The sequence below is a fragment of the Mustela nivalis genome, assembly GCF_964662115.1.
Source record: "Mustela nivalis genome assembly, chromosome: 1".
Classification (NCBI taxonomy): Eukaryota; Metazoa; Chordata; class Mammalia; order Carnivora; family Mustelidae; genus Mustela; species Mustela nivalis.
In genome coordinates, this window is record NC_139020.1 from 30,452,773 (window position 1) to 30,466,422 (window position 13,650).

Consider the following 13,650-nt stretch of genomic DNA (forward strand, 5'->3'; position numbering starts at 1 on the left):
AAAACGTTGTAATTCATAATTGCTTGCTATGGGGACGATAGAGGATTATAGTTCCAAACTGACCTGATCAAGTTGGTAGGTACTATCTAATACAAATATGTATCCAAAACAGAAAGAAAGCATAGCCTTACCCTATACTCTTTTCACTATGTACATGAACCATTTACACTAACTTGTATGGGACAAGTACAGTGTTAGAAGAGGTCAAGGAAATATCTTTAGAGATTTTGAAGGCAAACAAGAAAATAAAGACCTTAAACCCTAGAAGGAATTTGTAGTGTTATAAAAACTGATTTCTGTATAATGGCTTATAAGATTTATGCCTAGGGGAAAAAAGCGCATCTTCGTGAATATGACTGTTTTTTGTGTGCACAATCATTAAAAATGATGAAGTAGACTTATTCATTATTTATTCCCAGGGTGAACTACAATGCATGATACAAAGCTCATACTCTAATCTATATTGCTTACAAGCTCATGGAAATAGATGGTGGTTGTCAGGAATTGGTTGGGGAGGATAAAAAGATGTTTGTCAAAGCTACAAATATCCAGTTATAAAATGAATAAATTCAGGGCATCTAATGTATAAGCATAGTAACTGTAGTTAACAATACTATATCATATATTTGAAAGTCATTAAGAGAATAGATCTTAAATGTTCTCACCAGACACACAAATGGTAATTAAATGAGGTGATACAGGAGTTAACTAAACTTATTGTGGTAACCATTTAGCAATATATACATGTATCAAATCATCATGTGATATACCCTCACTTTATTTAAATTTATATGTCAATTATATTTCAATAATGTTAGAAATAATAAAATAGGAAAACTATATATCTGGTTTAAAATGATTATCGGAGTACAAGATAAAAAATAATCTATAAATTGAAGCCAGGAATTCCTGGAGAGCAGATTTAAAACACACACACATATGCACACACACAAACAAAACTCATCTCTTAGAAGAGGAGAGGCCAGTCATATTTCCTTCATGTTAAAAAGAGCAAATATTTGATAAATACATATATTATACTCCATACTATGTTATGAAATACATCAGCAAAATTGAGAAGGTCTCATAAGACTATTGAAGTTGTAGAGAGAGGTGGGTAAGAAAAAAATGCATGGAGGATATGTAACAGAATGAGAAGTAGAGAAATCTGTACAGAAGAGGATATGGTAGACTGAGTAGTATGGCTTGCAGGCCTGCTGTAACTTCCCCTATGAGTTTGTCAGAAATGCAGAATCCCAGGTACCAATTTAGACCTACTGAAACAGAAACTGCATTTCAGCAAGATTCCAGGGTGATTTATATGCCCCTTTACTTTTGATAAGCCCTGAGCTAAAGACATCAAGCCTTTTCTCAAAGGATTCTATAAAGAATCCTGTATCCATTGCTTAACTCTCCACTCGGGAAGCAAAAGTACAACCCAGCTTATTTATCTTACTAAATCACATTAATCCAGAGAGGAGAATGACAAAATTTCTGAATCTAATTCACCCTGGGTTATTGGCTTTTAATGGCTAAGTGGAAAAATCAAATAAATTTGAAGGACTTGAAAAAATTTCTCAGCAATCAGTATCCCAAATGTCTGTAGTTGTGTTAGACTATAGAGTTTTTCAGACTCCAAAGATTGAGTTGTGGCTTTTGATCAATTTCTGGGTTAGGGCTGCATAGTTAAGTCATCTGGTGAAGCAATCTTAAAGATCTTTCTTTATCAGAAAAATTTAGCTACAAAAAATCCAAGCGAGAGGCTTCAAGGTATTATTTGCAATGGGCCAATAACAAGAATTGTGACTTGTTGCTTGTTACCTGAAGACACAACTTTCTCGGAGGGAAATTTCCCAGCTGTAACTGAATGCCTCCATAATATCCTTCAAGCAATTAGTTTTCAAAATCTGTGACAAATCTCATTTCTTTTTATTATATTTGTGGATAGCATCACTATTGGTGAAGATTATTTTGAATATTGAAAGGACAGTCTTCTGTTTCTTGAAGAACAACTAAAATTTATTTCTCATTCCACTTAGAAATAAAGTGACTGACTTTTAATTCAGCCTTTGTAAAGTGTCATAAATATATAAATCAAATGGATTTCTTTTTTTTCCCCAAGCCTTGCTTAAGTCAAGGTCAAAAAAAAAAAAAAAAAGGGGGCAGGAAAAAGCTGTATTCCTCCCCTGTTTTTGATCTGGTGAAAAGCCCCAAAATGAAATTAATATTGATTTACACTAAGAAAGGACAGATGTTTTAGGAGGGTATATATGTTTATAATGGGCCTATTATTGATGGATGGTAAGTACAGGCACATCACTAGAAAGTGGAATTATGATTCAGTCACAAAAAGAAGAAAGCAGAAATTTAATTTTGTAAGGCTTCAGGCCATAACTGAATCGAATTGTTTTTCTCAACAGAAATTCAGACAACATAAACAATCAGTATGACTAGTGGAATCACATGTATGACTTTGTATGTGTACAATCTAGGCATTGTCTTTATAGCCACCTATAGTAGGCAGAATACTTGTCTCTGGAGATGTCCATATTCTAATCCTTGGAAGCTGTAAATTTGTTAAGCTATGTGGCAAAGGGTTAACTGAGGTTTCAGTTAGAATGGAGATTGCTAATAACCTGACATAAAAAAGAAATTATCCTACATGATATGGGTGAGCATAATATGACCCCAATGATACTTAAAAGTGGAAGTAGCAGGCAAAAGTGAGAGCCAGAGAGACAGTAGCATGAAAGGGACTCAGCTGACATGATGGAGGAAGAGGGCCATGAGCCAAGGAATGTGGGCACCCATTAGAAACCGGAAAAAGTAAGAGAATGGATCCTCCTTTGGAGCCTTTAGAAAGCAACACCTTGATAATACCCCTATGAAATCTGTGTTGAATTTCTGATATTCAGAATTAGAAGATTTTAAAAAATGTGTCATTTAAGATGCTAAAGGTATGATATTGTCACTGCAACAGTGTAAAACAAATATACCCGCTTATTAGGGCTTCTGCTTCTACACTGTAACTACAAAATAATTATAGCCCCCGTGTAGTGTATATTGAGCACCTTCACCGTGTGGGGAACCTAAAATTTATCATTTTAGTGCTCACAGATCTTGGCAAAAAAATTACTAAATTTATGAATGAAGAAATTAAGCCTATGTAACTTGAATTACCATCAAGTAATAGTTGAGCAAGATTTTAACATAGGTATTTCTAACTTTTTTCAGTCTGAAAACTTCCCAGTATATCTGCTGTCTTTTAATCTTGCTTTAGTCAAATTACTCAGACAACTGTATGAATCATCACTAGATAAGAACTAAACTCAGGGGGCTTCTGGGTGGCTCAGTGGCTTAAGCCTCTGCCTTTGGCTTTGGTCATGATCCCAGGGTCCTGGGATCAAGTCCCGCATCAGGCTCTCTGCTCAGCAGGGAGCCTGCTTAGTCCTCTCTCTCCGCCTGACTATCAAATAAATAAATAAAATCTTAAAAAAAAAAAAAAAAAGAACTAAACTCAGGAACTGTGTAGCTCTATGTGATACACTAGAAACAACCCATAACTTTTGGTAATTAAATGTTTATTTTTATAGGATACAGTGACAAAAATCTGTGTAGATAGAAATTGAACAAATGTGTGACTGTCCTCTGAAGGCTATACTTAGGTTCTGGATTCACACATTATTATTTGTGCTGAACCAAAATAATTATTTCAAGTTTTTAACAAATGACCAGAAAAGTCAAACTTATGGTCCAAATGCTAGCTTATGGTACCACATGTTCTTTTATAAGGAGAAATATTCTTTCCTAGCTGACAGAGTATGCATATATCTCCTTGGGAAAGTTGTACTACTATAATTACATTAGAATAATAATAATCCACTATTTTCTTTCTTATCAACAAGGTATCCCACACGCATTGTTTTACCTACAAGGAGTGTTTCCTAGTACTCTTCTGTTTTCTGGCGTTATTACCTGGTAAACCTGCAAACCTTGGTTTATAGTTGGTGACACTGCTCTGTACTTGACCTTCACACTTTCTTGTTCCTTTGCTGGGGCTGGGGTGGGGATGTGGCCAAGGGAGAGAGAGATACCAGCGCAGTCTTTACTTTTGCTGAAAGCAGTACAGAAAGCTCCGATTAAAAGTCAAGCACTCATGCTTCCAACAACATCACTGTTTGCCGACAGCTGACTCAAATAGCTCAGCAGGCATTTTCAGTGCCACCTTGCCAGGTATGCGATTTTCACTTGATATGTAATTCAGATCTTGGCCTCTCCCTTCCCTCACTGTCAAAATGCAGGCCTTGGAGAACAGCAGATTGCTCAGATCCTGGAGGGAAAGGACTGCTGCCCATTCTTCAACAGACCATTAAAGCGAGTCCCATCTGGTAGACTCGGTAGCTTTCTATGTTCCTGTATGAAGCAGGATGGAAGGACATTAGAGTGGTGGCAAAATTAATGAGGATTTACTGAGGAGAATAAGCTTTTTAGTGATAATTCAGAACCAACTAAAAATGTTTACTTCTGCATAAATAAAATTTTAGAATGAATTGAAATTAAAATAAAATCTTAATCTTATTATTGAACATTTACTCTTAAAGAGTATGTTTATGGTGACTAAATTTATTCCACTTGTGTTCAGGCCAAAAGAAACACGTATTATGTTACTTTTTTCAGTATCTTTGATCCAAAGGGTCTCTTTATTTGATTCTAGAAGGTTAAAATTTATTATTTAAATGCAAGTGTTTTTATAACTGGCATATGTTTAAAAATATAAACAAACTTCTAACGTTTGCTTTTGAGACTCAGGGAAGTGCTGAAATTTTTGACTGTCAAGATGGAGTCCAAGAACTAGATCCACTCTTTCCACCATGTAAAGACAAAAGTAATTATTTATGTCTTGTGATGTGTTCATATAGGTATGAGAATACCCAAATTCTTCTTTTCACAAGATGTTAGCTATATCTGAAAAACATCAAGCTATTCTGGAGATATACAAAATCTTCCCAACTGCATTGCTCAAATTATTTTTGAAAACGAAGAACCAACATTTTCAAGCTTACCTAATACACACATATTTTCAATTTACCAAGAGTAATTTATAAGAAAGTAACAGCCAAATCATTATACTTCAATATTGACTTTACCATATTTCAGAACTGTATTTTTTCAAGTCTTGCCAAATCAGAACTTAAACTCTCAAGGCAAAGGTCTCACCCTGCTATCTTCCGAATAAAATGGCTTCCTTGTGTAAGGAGTCAAAAAGAAAAAGGAAAGTACAACATCTATTCTGTTGCTCATGCATAAACACATCTAGATCTCCCAGGCCCAAATACTTTTGAATCAGATAACAAGCTCCCACAGCTGTGTGCTATTTTGTCCACATTCTTCTTGGAAATCACCACTTCATCACCACTGTCTTCTTGGAAATTCTCCACCATTAAGTCCTCATGGTGTTTATCTTGCTTGTCTTCAACCCAGGAGCCATCGTTTTGCCTAGCCTGGTTTGCACTATGGATTTAAAATCTGATCGTCTACCTGCTGCCAATCTGGCATCCTCTGGAATGTTGCATTGACATTTGTTTCTCAGAATTTCATGATGCGTAACTCCAACTTTTGATGTCATTACACTGCCTAAATCCCTGAGGACACTCTACATCCAGACCCCTCATGTCTGATGAAAAGAAACAATGTACTGAAAACTCATGTTGATGTTTTCATTTGCCTTAATGGCTTTGTGAGTGAGTAAATTGGAAAATAATGCTCCTAATGTACTGTTGCTAGGAAGATGTTTAATGGGGTAACACAGGAAATATCTCAAGAGAGATTCTATGTTCAGGTTAGGCCCCAAAATGTAAGTGACTCTCTCTGCCAAAGACACCAGAGTAAAACACCATCATTCCTGGGGCCAAAAAGAAGGCAGATTGTTGTTGGGATACATAGGGACAGAGAGAACTCAAATTTGAAAATGAAAAAGCACCATTTTTGCAATAATAAGGTAGGCGATTTTACAATAATAAGAAGGTAATTTTTCACACCTAAAAGCAGGACATTGTAAGGGACAAGGGCAGGGTGCACCAAGATGGGGCATTTTCACATGAAAATTATTTTGAGTTAAAAATGATCAAAACCCAGAAGAATCAGGAAAAGCTCTTTACCTCCCTCCCAACTTCCTTCTTATACAAGGAAGAGAGCTATTAAGAGAGATTCCTCACTGCCTAAGAAACTTATCTCCATAATAGGACAATCTTTGGTTTCCAAACATCTCCTTTCATCTTTTTGCTAATGGTTTTTCCTTCCTTTGTATTCTCAGACCCCCTACACCTTTCCTTAGCTTATAGAAGCATCAAGTTCCCTGAATGACTTTGGAATTTCCATGTCTATGTGGATTCCCTGTACATATGCTATTAAATTTTATTTTCTCCTATTGATCTGTCTCATGTCAATTTGATTCTTAGTCCAGCTAGAAGGACCTTGAAGGGTAGAGGAAATTTTTCCTCTCCAACAACATAATTAGTGAGATTTAAGACCTTGAAATGCAGACCAAGAACTAGTAATGAGAACGAATCAAGGAGTGGAAAGTTTGAGGCAATAAAGAGGAATATATAGTTCCTAGAAGAAGAAGAAAAAATTTGGATGTGGAATCTTTTACCTATATTGGTTGAATTTTTCTAATAAAAAATCACATAGGCACCTTGGTGGCTAAGTTCATTAATCATCTGACTCTTGATCTCAGTTCAGGTCATGATATCAGGGATGTGAGCTCAAACCCCACATTGAGCACTCAGCGTGGAGTTTGCTTGAGATTCTCTCTCTCTCCCTCTCCCTCTGCCCTGCTCACTCTCTCTCTTCCTTAAAATAAATAAATAAATGAATAAAATCTTAAAAAAAAAAAAAAAGATTACCACAAATTTTTAACCAAAATTCCACAGTATTTCCTTCATGGATTTTGTATAGATAATTATGCTCAAATTCTCTGTATAGCAAAATATCGAATTCACATTCTAAATTGTTGGATTCCGTCACTTTCACCCAATCCTTTTCTTGGCATCAAGTGAGTTGCTATGCAATGGTGTGTGTCTCATGAGTTCCTTCTAGGGGATTATAGAGCTGATTCCAATATTCATTATTGGAGGTGAGGGAGAACGGCAAAAATGAGCAAACAAATGTAGATAAGTGACATTCTTAAGGGAATGCTGCTTCAAAAAACTTAATTTTCTTTGAGTATAGAACACACTGAGAAGGGAATAATCCCTTTTCTGCATCATTGCAGAATGCTGCATGCAACCTAGCATCATTATTACACAATAGTAACCACACCCATGAAGATGAAAACACTGGAATGGCAGCTTCATATATACTTTGTAGCATAAAGTCATTGGTAAGAGCTTGGGTTTTGGGGTGAGATTGCCTGGGTTGGAATCCTAGCATTGCTTGCTTTTATTTTTGTCATTAGTGAAGATAACCTACATTTAGTTTTGTTGTAAATGTTGTCCCTCTCTTTATTTTTACAGGGTATTAGAGAAATTTGAAAATTACCTCTCCACAGTTACCACCTTCCCAGAATCTGTTTATTTTTGAAAACAAAACATTTTCCTTCTTAGATGTACTCTTTCTTGTTCAAATAAAGACAGCATGTTGATTATATTAAGAAAAATTTGGGGGGTGGGTAAAGTTTGTCAACCATAAATTTTTAATGATATTTAAATTTTAATGTGATGAAATTGTTCACATGTGTGACTGTGAGTGTGCACATGCCCTGTCTAGTTGCTTTTGAAAGGTAAGAGTCTACAGGCATCAGCTGACTCGGCCACAGTACCTGTGAGATAGCAGGCTTTTGTCTGGGGCTCAGGACAACTTCCTCAGGTGGCATATTTTTGCATATGTATTACATGCTCTATTCTTTTTTTTTTTAAGATTTTATTTATTTATTTGACAGACAGAGATCACAAGTAGGCAGAGAGGCAGGCAGAGAGGGGAAAGCAGCCTCCCTGCTGAGCACAGAGCCCGATATGGGGCTCAATCCCAGGACTCTGAGATCATGACCTGAGCTGAAGGCAAAGGCTTTAACCCACTGAGCCACCCAGGCGCCCTACATGCTCTATTCTTATAATAAAGTAAACTAGAGAAAAATATTAGGAAGAAAATCATACAGAAGAGAAAATACATTTACAGGACAGCACTTTATTATTGAAAAACATTTAATATAAGTGGACCTACACAGTTCAAACCTGTGTTGTTCAAAGGTCAATTGCGTTAAAATCTATAAACGTGCAGTATTCAGATAAAAATGTCTGACATATCCATTTGTCTTTGGAATAAAAATAGAAAGCAATGACCAACTAGAAAGCAACAACAACAACAAAAGTTTTCAACAAGGAAATAAGGATTACAAATTTATAACAAAGAAGACCCAAGACTGACACTGCTATTGAAAGAGCTTGCAAACAAAATACCCAGTAACATAAATCTCTCATAAATGGTCACATATTATCAATAGTTGGAGCTTTAGATTAGTCCTGTCTTAGTTTTGTTCATCCTTATAGTACTAACAGAGGTAATTTTCTATTAAATTAAAATAAGCTGTAGGCACTTCTTCACGGATCATAGTACACTTTAATAATAAGGTCTATTATTGTTAACGGGGGAGAGTGATTCCACCAGATGACAAACCTGATTCATCCCTTGGTGATCATTTATAGTGGTTAAATGGGATTTAGTGAATTGTTAACAAACTGCTATCATATGTATAAATGTATTTTATTGCCACTTTTGATATAAAAATATTCCTATAAATTGAATTTCTAATATTTCATCTCCTCTAATTCAAATATTACTTTGCTAGTAATTAACTCAAAAATAAATGGGCAAGGTTGAAATGAAATAGCTTTGGATGCATAATAGAGAAAGACCTACTCATAATTAGAGCTAAACCAAATAAAATACCATACTTAAAAATATAGTGAGCTTTCTCTTATCAGAGGCATTAAAACAGAGCTACAAAATGATAAAAATATAGAAATGATTCACATATCCGATAGAAGCTTGGACAAGATGCCTTTAATATTACATGTGAATCCGGAATGCTAGCATTTCATGGCCATGTTTGAATCCATATCAAGATTGTGTGTCTAGGACAGTGCTATATACTTTACCAATAGAGTTAAAATTGCAAAGTTACTTTTTGCCATAAATGTAATACATGTGCAGTCAAACATTCATATGGTAAAAAGAAATCAGGTAATACAAATTATTAATCAAAAATGAAACGATCTGTCCTTTATCTTCATTTCCATCTCCTCAATGTCAGATGTCATCATTACTGTTTAATGTTTTTAGTTACCCAAAATCAGAATAATATGCTTGTCTACAGTCTTTATTATATTTAGACATATTGCTTTCCTTCCAATAGAAATAATGAATTCATGACTATTATTTGTCTCCTGCTCCCATATTCCATTTAAGTTGTTAAAATTTAATTCTATTTGCGACCTTCTGTTCAGTTCTAACCTGTAGTTAGTGTCCCATATTTTTTTTTTAAAGATTTTATTTATTTATTTGACAGACAGAGATCACAAGTAGGCAGAGAGGCAGGCAGAGAGAGAGGAGGAAGCAGGCTCCCTGCTGAGCATAGAGCCCGATGCGGGGCTCGATCCCAGGACCCTGGGATCATGACCTGAGCGGAAGGCAGAGGCTTTAACCCACTGAGCCACCCAGACAGCCCAGTGTCCAATTAATTTTAAACAAACTTTACTTTCCACCTTCACACTTGAATAAATAAACACCTTAACTTCCTTCTTTTTACTTGTATATCATCAAAGTTTATAGTATTTATATTCTATTTTGTTGCTGTAATGAATTCTTCTGTGCTTTGCCTATAGGTTCTAAAAATTGAAATTCAGTAAACTCTGCTTTCCATTTGGTGTTTTTTTAATACATCATACCCTAGAACTATAAAGCGATTGGACCACAAAACAAAAATATGCTATTCTTGTACCATTCAAAGGAGAATATTGCAAGTTTCAATGTCAAATAGTTTTACTTACTCTTACAACTGCTCAAGATTATGCTGATTTGTGAGATTCAGTGTCTCTAACACCCATGACAATCAATAATATTTTTCTTTTTCATGGGGAGTAAATTGGATTGGAACTGAAAACTATATATTTTTTAATATGCCATGGTAAAAATCTGTTTGCCCTCCTTCCAGAAGAAACATTGTACATTTTGTAATGAGAGGCCAATAAGATAAAAAGGATGTGGAATTCATGGAAAATGCCTTATTTTATCCAAATGTTATGTTTGTGGTCTTTTTAAATTTCCTATGAAAGAATAGAGAGGGATCTTCACAGTGACATGGCCTCAAATGTGGTCTTAGAGCTGTGATTGGATATTATGGCTCCTGATTTGTGTCCCAGGGAATAACAAAAGATTAAAATAATTTCTCCATTTTAAAGAGTTCCCTGGTCAAGCAAAGCTTTGTGACAGATTAAGGGCAAACTCCTTGGTGCCCCTTTAAGACCAACTGAACCTGGCCATTTGGTGCTTTTTCCTTAGATAATAAGATACTGAACAATACAGATAATATCATAATGTTGCCTGACATTTGTGGCTGAAACTATCACGTTCATTATGCTCCTACAGTTTGGTTGGCCAGGGAACTGAACGAAATGTGGGCAGAAGTGTTGGACAACCCTTCTAGAATAGGACCCTAAAATGTTTGGGACATCCTATTTCCCATATTGATCCTTAAAAATCAAGAACTCAAAAAAACAAACAAACAAAAAAATAAAAACAAGAACTCTGAAATTGCAGAACCACACGATAATTCTCAGCATCACCATATGCAGGAAAGCACACAGAAGGGAAACTTGACCAGCATTCATCTGTGATAAAACCAGGCACAAGCTTTCATCGTGTTAAAAATCACGAGACTAGAGGGTTTATTACAATAGCATATGTAGCCTATTCTGACTTGCATGTCATTGCTTTATGAGGAAACAATGATACACTTGACTGGTCTCTGTTTTTTCGTGTCTTGAAACATCTATCATGTTTATTTTCAAAGAACCAAAATCAAATGTAGCTCAGAAAAGTTAGGTTTTTTTTTGGTTTTTTTTTTGTTTTTTAATTTTTTATTTTTTATAAACATATATTTTTATCCCCAGGGGTACAGGTCTGTGAATCAACAGGTTTACACACTTCACAGCACTCACCAAAGCACATACCCTTCCCAATGTCCATAATCCCACCCCCTTCTCCCAAACCCCCTCCCCCCAGCAACCCTCAGTTTGTTTTGTGAGATTAAGAGTCACTTATGGTTTGTCTCCCTCCCAATCCCATCTTGTTTCATTTATTCTTTTCCTACCCACTTAAGCCTCCATGTTGCATCACCACTTCCTCATATCAGGGAGATCATATGATAGTTGTATTTCTCTGCTTGACTTATTTCGCTAAGCATGATATGCTCTAGTTCCATCCATGTTGTCGCAAATGGCAAGATTTCATTTCTTTTGATGGCTGCATAGTATTCCATTGTGTATATATACCACATCTTCTTGATCCATTCATCTGTTGATGGACATCTAGGTTCTTTCCATAGTTTGGCTATTGTAGACATTGCTGCTATAAACATTCGGGTGCATGTGCCCCTTTGGATCACTACATTTGTATCTTTAGGGTAAATACCCAATAGTGCAATTGCTGGGTCATAGGGCAGTTCTATTTTCAACATTTTGAGGAACCTCCATGCTGTTTTCCAGAGTGGCTGCACCAGCTTGCATTCCCACCAACAGTGTAGGAGGGTTCCCCTTTCTCCGCATCCTCGCCAGCATCTGTCATTTCCTGACTTGTTGATTTTAGCCATTCTGACTGGTGTGAGGTGATATCTCATTGTGGTTTTGATTTGTATTTCCCTGATGCCGAGTGATATGGAGCACTTTTTCATGTGTCTGTTGGCCATCTGGATGTCTTCTTTGCAGAAATGTCTGTTCATGTCCTCTGCCCATTTCTTGATTGGATTATGTGTTCTTTGGGTGTTGAGTTTGCTAAGTTCTTTATAGATTCTGGACACTAGTCCTTTATCTGACATGTCGTTTGCAAATATCTTCTCCCATTCTGTCAGTTGTCTTTTGATTTTGTTAACTGTTGCCTTTGCTGTGCAAAAGCTTTTGATCTTGATGAAATCCCTATAGTTCATTTTTTCCCTTGCTTCCCTTGCCTTTTGCGTTGTTCCTAGGAAGATGTTGCTGCGGCAGAGGTCGAAGAGGTTGCTGCCTGTGTTCTCCTCAAGGATTTTAATGGATTCCTTTCGCACATTGAGGTCCTTCATCCATTTTGAGTCTATTTTTGTGTGTGGTGTAAGGAAATGGTCCAATTTCATTTTTCTGCATGTGGCTGTCCAATTTTCCCAGCACCATTTATTGAAGAGGCTGTCTTTTTTCCATTGGACATTCTTTCCTGCTTTGTCGAAGATTAGTTGACCATAGATTTGAGGGTCTATTTCTGGGCTATCTATTCTGTTCCATTGATCTATGTTTCAGTTTTTGTGCCAGTACCATGCTGTCTTGATGATGACAGCTTTGTAATAGAGCTTGAAGTCCGGAATTGTGATGCCACCAACTTTGGCTTTCTTTTTCAATATCCCTTTGGCTATTCGAGGTCTTTTCTGGTTCCATATAAATTTTAGCGTTATTTGTTCCATTTCTTTGAAAAAGATGGATGGTACTTTGATAGGAATTGCATTAAATGTATAGATTGCTTTAGGTAGCATAGACATTTTCACAATATTTATTCTTCCAATCCAGGAGCATGGAACATTTTCCCATTTCTTTGTGTCTTCCTCAATTTCTTTCATGAGTACTTTATAGTTTTCTGAGTATAGATTCTGTGTCTCTTTGGTTAGGTTTATTCCTAGGTATCTTATGGTTTTGGATGCAATTGTAAATGGGATTGACTCCTTAATATCTCTTTCTTCTGTCTTGCTGTTGGTGTAGAGAAATGCAACTGATTTCTGTGCATTGATTTTATATCCTGACACTTTACTGAATTCCTGTATAAGTTCTAGCAGTTTTGGAGTGGAGTCTTTTGGGTTTTCCACATATAGTATCATATCATCTGCGAAGAGTGATAATTTGACTTCTTCTTTGCCGATTTGGATGCCTTTAATTTCCTTTTGTTGTCTGATTGCTGAGGCTAGGACCTCTAGTACAATGTTGAATAGCAGTGGTGATAATGGACATCCCTGCCGTGTTCCTGACCTTAGCGGAAAAGCTTTCAGTTTTTCTCCATTGAGAATGATAGTTGCGGTGGGTTTTTCATAGATGGCTTTGATGATATTGAGGTATGTGCCCTCTATCCCTACACTTTGAAGAGTTTTGATCAGGAAGGGATGCTGTACTTTGTCAAATGCTTTTTCAGCATCTATTGAGAGTATCATATGGTTCTTGTTCTTTCTTTTATTGATGTGTTGTATCACATTGACTGATTTGCGGATGTTGAACCAACCTTGCAGCCCTGGAATAAATCCCACTTGGTCGTGGTGAATAATCTTTTTAATGTACTGTTGAATCCTATTGGCTAGTATTTTGTTGAGTATTTTTGCATCTGTGTTCATCAAGGATATCGGTCTATAGCTCTCTTTTTTGGTGA

At 36.2% G+C, this 13,650-nt stretch overlaps 1 long non-coding RNA gene across 1 annotated transcript in view; it reads right to left on the reverse strand.

Moving 5' to 3' along the window:
* Nucleotides 1-4,344: 4,344 nt before the first annotated feature.
* LOC309843784 overlaps nt 4,345-13,650 on the reverse strand; it is a 156,555-nt gene continuing 147,249 nt past the window's right edge. The window contains exon 3 of the long non-coding RNA XR_014300338.1: nt 4,345-4,413. This is a non-coding gene — a long non-coding RNA (uncharacterized lncRNA). The remainder of the gene's footprint in view (nt 4,414-13,650) is intronic.